Raw genomic sequence first — 9,742 nt, forward strand, 5'->3', positions numbered from 1 at the left:
GACCCAGGTATGTGTGTTCTTTGGGGACCTTTAACAGAATGTGACTGGCAGAACGGGTGTTGTATGTGGAGGATGAGGGCTGCAGTAGATATCTCAGATAAGGGGGAGTGAAGCCTAAGCGGGTTTTATAAATAAGCATCAACCAGTGGGTCTTGCGACGGGTATACAGAGAGGACCAGTTTACAGAGGAGTGTAGAGCGCAGTGATGTGTCCTATAAGGAGCATTGGTGGCAAATCTGATGGCTGAATGGTAAAGAACGTCTAGCCGCTCGAGAGCACCATTACCTGCCGATCTATAAATGATGTCTCAGTAATCTAGCATGGGTAGGATGGTCATCTAAATCAGGGTTAGTTTGGCAGCTGGGGTGAAAGAGGAGCGATTACGATAGAGGAAATGTAACTTTAGCCTGCACCTTTGATATGTGCTGAGAGAAGGACAGTGTACCATCTAGCCATACTCCCAAGTACTTGTATGAGGTGACTACTTCAAGCTCTAAACCCTCAGAGGTAGTAACACCTGTGGGGTGAGGGGCAATCGTCTTACCAAACCACATCACCTTTGTTTTGGAGGTGTTCAAAACCAGGTTAAGGGTAGAGAAAGCTTGTTGGACACTAAGAAAGCTTTGAGGACCTTTAAGGTTGCAGTGACACATCCATAATCTGAGCGGAAACCAGATTGCATACCAGAGAGAATAATATAAACATCAAGAAAAACCAGTCAGTTGATTATTGACAAGTTTTTTTCTGACACTTTTGATAAACAGGGCAAAATAGAAATTATGGCTAAGCCTCGCCCATTTCTACAATTAATCCTCTTAAAATCTGATTTTAACCTTAACCACACTGCTAACCTTATGCCTTACCCTAACCTTAAATTAAGACCAAAAATATTTTTTCCCCCATCAATTTTGACTTAGAATCTGACTTTGTGGTTGTGTTATCTAGTGGGATCCCAGAGTTTCTTCTGGTCAGGTCATATGGGCAGGACTGGAAAAGTTCCTGGCTCTGCCTATATTACATATATTCCAAATTCTTTATTCCCTTGCTATTTTCTCCCTTTACTTATTCCAATGCTCCCTGTTTTCTGAATTTCTCTCTTTGATCCTCCAAACCAAATGTATTTCTGTGTCTCTCTGTTATCAACTCTGGAGTCACGCACTGTTTGCGAATGCGACATGAAATTCCTCCGCCTGAATCATTCACTACCATGCCTATTGTTCTGTCAACAGTTAATACTGTAGGCATAACCATGTCATTCTCAAATACAATCTAGTGGTTTGTAGGATGAGGTTGACACAGTATGCCACTGTTTTTCTATATCATGTAAGGCGTCAGGTCGAGCACCTTGCTGTGGCCTACCTGATGTTTTATCCACCTTAATCCCTCCTGATGACCTTTTTTTAAATTCTTATTTATTCAACAATGATATAATCCTGATACGAGCACCAAATCGCATGCTGAATAACCCAGCTCATATCATGCAGCTCAAATGTATCTTTATTACTCTAGAGTGAATTCTACAGAGGCTTGAGCATCATGAAGACCAATAACATGAAACATGATGTTATTGAAGCTGTTACTCACAGTGGCCTGGCTTTCCTCTGTGTAGGTATGTTTTCTATAAGTTCTCCATACTGCAGTTTGATGGCACGGTTGGTTGGGTTTCCCTATCAAGAATGTTCAAGGTTCGGGTTGAAAGCTTTTGTTTGTTTTGTTTGTGTGTTTGTCAAATGAATTGGAATGTAGTTTTACAATGCTATGACATTAAAGACTTAAGAAGTGATATGATATACATTGAATTATCCAGTCCATTGTGTTCCCCTCGGATAGATACTAGGAAACCACAAATCAATGTAGTGTACATCTGGTTGTACTAACTAAAATAACCTAATTTGTCTACATGTTTGTAACAACAAACACATTTCTGTCTAAAAATCATCTTGAGTATTATACAGTGGGGGAAAAAAGTATTTGATCCCCTGCTGATTTTGTACATTTGCCCACTTACAAAGAAGTGATCAGTCTATAATTTTAATAGAAGGTTTATTTGAACAGTGAGAGACAGAATAAAAACAAGAAAATCCAGAAAATCGCATGTCAAAAATGTTATAAAATGATTTGCATTTTAATGAGGGAAATAAGTATTTGACCCCTCTGCAAAACATGACTTAGTACTTGGTGGCAAAACCCTTGTTGGCAATCACAGAGGTCAGACGTTTCTTGTAGTTGGCCACCAGGTTTGCACACATCTCAGGAGGGATTTTGTCCCACTCCTCTTTGCAGATCTTCTCCAAGTCATTAAGGTTTCGAGGCTGACGTTTGGCAACTCGAACCTTGAGCTCCCTCCACAGATTTTCTATGGGATTCAGGTCTGGAGACTGGCTAGGCCACTCCAGGACCTTAATGTGCTTCTTCTTGAGCCACTCCTTTGTTGCCGTGGCCGTGTGTTTTGGGTCATTGTCATGCTGGAATACCCATCCACGACCCATTTTCAATGCCCTGGCTGAGGGAAGGAGGTTCTCACCCAAGATTTGACGGTACATGGCCCCGTCCATCGTCCCTTTGATGCGGTGAAGTTGTCCTGTCCCCTTAGCAGAAAAACACCCCCAAAGCATAATGTTTCCACCTCCATGTTTGACGGTGGAGATGGTGTTCTTGGGGTCATAGGCAGCATTCCTCCTCCTCAAAACACGGCGAGTTGAGTTGATGTCAAAGAGCTCCATTTTGGTCTCATCTGACCACAACACTTTCACCAGTTGTCCTCTGAGTCATTCAGATGTTCATTGGCAAACTTCAGACGGGCATCTATATGTGCTTTCTTGAGCAGGGGGACCTTGCGGGCGCTGCAGGATTTCAGTCCTTCACGGCGTAGTGTGTTACCAATTGTTTTCTTGGTGACTATGGTCCCATCTGCCTTGAGATCATTGACAAGATCCTCCCGTGTAGTTCTGGGCTGATTCCTCACCGTTCTCATGATCATTGCAACTCCACGAGGTGAGATATTGCATGGAGCCCCAGGCCGAGGGATATTGACAGTTCTTTTGTGTTTCTTCCATTTGCGAATAATCACACCAAATGTTGTCACCTTCTCACCAAGCTGCTTGGCGATGGTCTTGTGGCCCATTCCAGCCTTGTGTAGGTCTACAATCTTGTCCTTGACATCCTTGGAGAGCTCTTTGGTCTTGGCCATGGTGGAGAGTTTGGAATCTGATTGATTGATTGCTTCTGTGGACAGGTGTCTTTTTTACAGGTAACAAGCTGCGGTTAGGAGCACTCCCTTTAAGAGTGTCCTAATCTCAGCTCGTTACCTGTATAAAAGACACCTGGGAGCCAGACATCTTTCTGATTGAGAGGGGGTCAAATACTTATTTCCCTCATTAAAATGCAAATCAATTTATAACATTTCTGACATGCGTTTTTCAGGATATTTTTGTTATTCTTTCTGTCTCTCACTGTTCAAATAAACCTACCATTAAAATTATAGACTGATCCTTTCTTTGTCAGTGGGCAAACGAACAAAATCAGCAGGGGATCAAATACTTTCTTCCCCCACTGTAAGAACCCATTTCTGATGATGTATGGGAGGTTTGATTAAAGGTTCATGCCATCCTTTTTAGTTTCACTTAATTTCAATACAATGATCTTGAAGTACAGTATCATCAAAAATGGGAAACGAATGTTATGGGATCCGTTTCTTTTCTACCCAATATCATAGGCTCAGGGGTGAAAGTAAGGCGGTATGGTCAGGTACTGCCTCCAGGTTAAATAAATAGTGGGGGTATGCCGTACCGGTAAAACGTGAGCCTATCCCAATTAATACAACATGCCCAAACAAATGTAGGCTATTGCACCATTATTTAACATTACTGCATGTCAGCAGCATGACAAATTAGTGAATTGACTGGAAGCCGGGTGGTATACGCTCCAAATTGCGTTGTGGTTTGAGAACACTTACATTTTGTCAAGGCAGGGAAGAGTGGCTGACACGGAGGCGTGCGTGGACAACAGTGGATGCATCTATTCAGGCTACAAGTGTAGACCTAATGACAATTTCAGAATTTCAATACACTACACGTAGGTGTTTTGTAACAGATGTCTCTTTCTAATCATCAAATTGTGGGTGCACAGTGCACTGTTGGAGTTTGGATGCTGAAATGATTTTGTGAGTGAACGAATGCGCGCAGGTAGCCTACAGGAGGAGCGCCTATGTTAAGTGCTTGTTTGACAATCAGATGAAAACATGACTGGTTGTGTTTATTGCACATTAAAAGCCATAGGCAGCGTGTCCGTAAGGCTTTCCCTAAAGTAAATTGTCAAAATTATATATCCTAATTAGCTTAGTCCTGTCTGTATAGAAATAAATATAAATCATTAAAAATAGGCTACTACCCCATACAGCATGATTTGGCCTCAAAGGATAATTTAAAAAAAGTAGTGGATTGTTTTATATTGGATAGCCTACAGTCGGAAGGGCCCGTCATTTAATGGCGGATTGTTTTATATTGGATAGCCTACAGTCGGAAGGGCCCGTCATTTAATGGCGGATTGTTTTATATTGGATAGCCTACAGTCGGAAGGGCCCGTCATTTAATGGCGGATTGTTTTATATTGGATAGCCTACAGTCGGAAGGGCCCGTCATTTAATGGCGGATTGTTTTATATTGGATAGCCTACAGTCGGAAGGGCCCGTCATTTAGACAGCGCGCGCTGCAATTAACAAATAGATGATTGTTAAATTGCGACTGTCGGTGAAAAGCAGAGAGACCCAACCAGGCATATCACAATATTTAAAAATACAATCGCGGAAAAACTGTTTGGAAAGCAAACGGCTATTGCTGTAAAGCGATGACAATGAAAAGACTCCAATCTGTCTTTCAGTTATCAAAATTCTTAACTTAATTGAGCGAACAGTAGCCTATTGGCACCAGCTGAGACTTCCGCCATATCCGGGTGAGTGTGCATATTGACTGTCTTTATCATTGGGCCAGTGCCACTTTTGTTTGTTTTTGGACAATAATTTCCTCCTCCAGGTTATATGGACGTCATGTTGTATTTGTGTCTCCCCTTTTTGTAAGCCGATTAGATGGATCAGTCAACATAGTTTGTATTGCTCTGTTTTTCAGTGTCAGCAGAGTAGGCGACCCTGTCATTTTTGGAGTATTAAAAAAATGCGTGCGCACACTTGGGTGTCCCGTACCAGTGAGAAATTAAATCGACTTTCATTCCTGCATAGGCTAGAATGAACATTACTCTCAAATTCTTCTGTCTTAACATTAAGACATGGCTAACGCCAATTACTAATGCTAGGCCATCTATGGATAATGCCATCATGGCCAATACTTATTTTTATTGTAATAACATTTTCATAAAATTGATCAGGAGGACATAGCCCATCTGATATGTGTTAACTTAGCATCTGAAAAGTAATGCCATAATTTATAATTGTACATTTGATGTTTGAATTCTATTGAAGGCTTGTGTAAAACGCAAAAAAAAGTGTCCTGTCTGAGATGAGAAGGACGTTGTCCCAGGGGTCGAAGAGTTAACCCTGTGGTTCCACTGCGTTTATCGAACTCCATTCCGGAATTTGCTGATCACTTTAACATCAACACAACGTTTTCTTCTCTTCCTCCTCCTCTTCGTCTTTTAACTCTAACCAGACCTCAGACTTTCGACGACTCATACGTGAAAAAGTCTTTAAATAAATGTAAGACAATCGCGATTTTTTTCTTCTTCTTCTGATCACTTATTGGGTTATTGGTTGTTTATTGTTTTTATTCTGGGAGTTGAGTTGCTGTTTAAATTACTTGTCCATTGCAATTTTTAATAACTTTTCACATTATTATAATTCACCTTCGAATAACATTTCAAAATTAGTATGTAGACTTTTGCTAAGTTTTTGAAGAGGGAGTTTTTGCTGTTTTTTCCCCCCCCTCACTTAAAAAAAACGTTATCTAAGGTGAAAAGTCGAACCATTTAAAGAACCACCCTCAAACGTGGTATGTATCCTAAATTTCTCTATTTACTTTACTTTCAATGACCATCAGCCTTTCTAACAGCCTAGGAGCTTGTTGTCAAAAGAAATCTAGACGTGTAGGCTATTTCGCCCAGTGAAAGTAAGTAGTTTCTCACCAGTAAAGCAATTAGTCAAATACACATTGTGGCCACTGATAAACCCCATTATTAGTGACTTCACACATTCCCTAACAGATTTCTAACGTGTTCTGACAGATAATAGGGTTTATGTAAATGTTATGATCCCATCTAATTGTGTATTGTTGTATTAGATGTTTTTCTCACTTTTATCCTTTAATCATTGTTCTTGTCTATTTTGCTTCCTGGGGTGATGTTTTGAAAGTCTAGGGGGGGGCTTCCTTATTTGATGTTTTTCCCCCTCCACCCCTTTAACCTGACACATCTGTAAACTATATAAAAATGGTTTTATAGTTAAGTAATAACGGGACTGTAACAGTCTGGTGCAGCGGTGGTTTAGCGGCCAGTTAAAGGACAGGTTATAAATTGCTGAATAAGCCACGTGCTTATGTGGGAAGCGGAGCTTGTTACTTTGTGGAAACGTTCCATTGCATCTGACTGATTCTGCGCAAGACTACGAAGAAAGTAAGTAGCAAAAATAACGACTTTAAAAACAATGTTTGGGATGATTGACAATATTGCAGTAGTAAAGTAAGAAATAAAATGTTCTGTTCTCCAGGGCGATTTGCACAACTGATACTTTTACGTTTTACGAAGGATAAAAAGCATTTTCATACGAATTTCAGACACGTTGACAGTATTCAGTATATTAGTGAGCCTAATAATAACTAAGCTATATCAGTCGTTCGAGCTCATTCAATTAGAAAGTCTCATTATACATATTTCAGTGTCTTTTTATATGCACAGCCGCCTGCTACAGCAGTGATTCAACATGAGCGTAATGCTACTGCCACGGAGAAACAAGTTGCCTACCGCGGGTTTATCGACACAGTTAAAACAACATTGCAGTTTATTGACGGCTGACTGGAGTCTGACTGCGGAACAAAGAGCACCGTCGCGGGTTCAACGAGACCCCCTTTCTCATTCATAGAGAGAGGGCAAAGAAAGCCTCCTCATGGGAGGACTCGCCATTATAGAACTCCTCATATTCCCATATCGACCCATGAGCATATCTGTCTGGCATCCCCAGCCATTTCAAATTACAGGTCTAGACTACTAATATCTGTCATTAGGTGAGATTCATGTCTTTCCCAGTAAAGCAGTTGTTGATTAAGGTTTGTTGGGGGAAATGACAGGTGAGTTTGTTTTGTTATTATGGCGTGTCATATTTTCCCAGAGTTTATAGGCCTAAATGGAACAGACACAAAGCTGCCGGAAGAAGGTGTGCTGCAGCACCCCTGATAAATTGAAATAATCTTGGCAAAATTAGGCTATACATTTTTTCCCCGCCCAGAATGATATTACTCCTGTCTGAACAGACATAAATACAATAATTCAAAATACTACACCAGAGAGCATAATTTAGCTGCAGAGGATCAATAGCTTCAAAAAAAATGTAGAGCTGTGGATAAAGTTATTACAAGCACTTCTTGGGAAGACCACAATTTGGGCAGCATGCGTGCCAAAGACAGTGCACTCGGAGAGTATTCAGACCACTTCCCCTTTTACACGTTTTGTTACAGCCTTATTCTAAAATGGATCAAATAATTTCCCCCCCTCTCATCAATCTGCACAAAATACCCCATAATGACAAAGGGAAAACAGGTTTAGACATTCTTGCAAATTGTTATAAAAAAAAACAGAAATACCTTATTTACATAGTTATTCAGACACTTTGCTATGAGACTCGAAATTGAGCTCTATCACGTTTGAGGTAAGACACTGATGCAGACAATGTCGAAGTAACAACAGTTTATTATTCCAACAGGGGCAGGCAAAAGACAGGTCAAGGGCAGGCAGGGGTCAGTAATCCAGATAGGTGGGGCAAAGGTAGACACGGTCAGGGCAGGTAGAACATGTCAATACCGGGAAAAATAGAAAACAGGAACAATCGAGAGACAGGAACAGAGGAGAAAAGGCTGGTAGGCTTGACAAAACAAAACAAACTGGCAACAGACAAATAGAGAACACAGGTATAAATACACATGATAATGGAGAAGATGGGTGACACCTGGAGTGGGGTGGAGACAATCACAAAGACAGGTGAAACAGACCAGGGTGTGACAAGCTCAGGTGCATCCTGTTTCTATTGATCATCATTGAGATGTTTCTACAACTTGATTGGAGTCCACCTGGTGTAAATTCAATTGACTGGACATGATTTGGAAAGGCACACACCTGTCTATATAAGGTCCCACAGTTGACAATGCATGTCAGAGAGAAAACCAAGCCATGAGGTCGAAGGAATTGTCCGTAGAGCTCCGAGACAGGATTGTGTGAGGCACAGATCTGGGGAAGGGTAGCACCTTTTTTTGAAGCATTGAATGTCCCCAAGAACACAGTGGCCTCAATCATTCCTAAATGAAAGAAGTTTGGAACCACCAAGCTGCCCGCCCAGCCAAAGTGAGCAATCAGGGGAGAAGGGCCTTGGTCAGGGAGGTGACCAAGAACCAGATGGTCACTCTGATAGAGCTCCAGAGTTCCTCTGTGGAGATAAGAGAACATTCCAGAAGGGCAGCCATTACTGCAGCACTCCACCAATCAGGCCTTTATGGTAGATAGGCCAGAGGGAAGCCACTCCTCAGTAAAAGGCACATGACAGCCCTTTTGGAGTTTGCCAAAAGACACATAAAGAACTCTCATACCATGAGAAACAAGATTCTCTGGTCTGATGAAACTAAGATTGAACTATTTGGCTTGAATGCAAAGTATCACTTTTGGAGGAAACCTGGCACCATCCCTATGGTGAAGCATGGTGGTGGCAGCATCATGCTGTGGAGATGTTTTTCAGCAGCAGGGACTGGGAGATTAGTCAGCATCAAGGGAAAGACAAACAGAGCGAAGTACAGAGAGATCCTTGATGAAAACCTGCTCCAGAGCGCTCAGGACCTCAGACTGGGGCGAAAGTTCACTTTCCAACAGGACAATGACCCTAAGCACACAGCAAAGACAACGCAGGAGTGGCATCGAAACAAGTCTCTGAATGTCCTTGAGTGTCCCAGCCAGAGCCCGGACTTGAACACTATCTAACATCTCTGGAGAGACCTGAAAATAGCTGTGCAGCGACGCTCCCCATCCAACCTGACAGAGCTTGAGAAGAATGGGAAAAACTCCCCAAATATAGTTGTGCCAAGCTTGTGGTGTCATACCCAAGAAGACGCCAGGCTGTAATAGCTGCCAAAGGTGCTTCAACAAAGTACAGATGACCACAGGGGTGCGTGCTTAGTCCCCTCCTGTACTCCCCTCCTGTTCACCCATGACTGCCTGGTCGCACACGACTCCAACACGATCATTAAGTTTGCCGACTACATGACTGTGTAAGGCCTGATCACTGACGACGATGAGACAGCCTATAGGGAGGAGGTCAGAGACCTGGCTGTGTGGTGCCAGGACAACTACCGCTCCCTCAACATCAGCAAGACAAAGGAGCTGATTGTGGACAACAGGAAACGGAGGGCCGAGCACGCCCCCATTCACATCGACGGAGCTGTAGTGGAGCATGTCGAGAGCTTCAAGTTCCATGGTGTCCACATCACTAAGGATCTATCATGGTCCACACACACCAACACAGTCGTGAAGAGGGAACCAC

Source organism: Salmo trutta, chromosome 9 (genome assembly GCF_901001165.1).
Source record: "Salmo trutta chromosome 9, fSalTru1.1, whole genome shotgun sequence".
In the NCBI taxonomy this organism is placed as follows: domain Eukaryota; kingdom Metazoa; phylum Chordata; class Actinopteri; order Salmoniformes; family Salmonidae; genus Salmo; species Salmo trutta.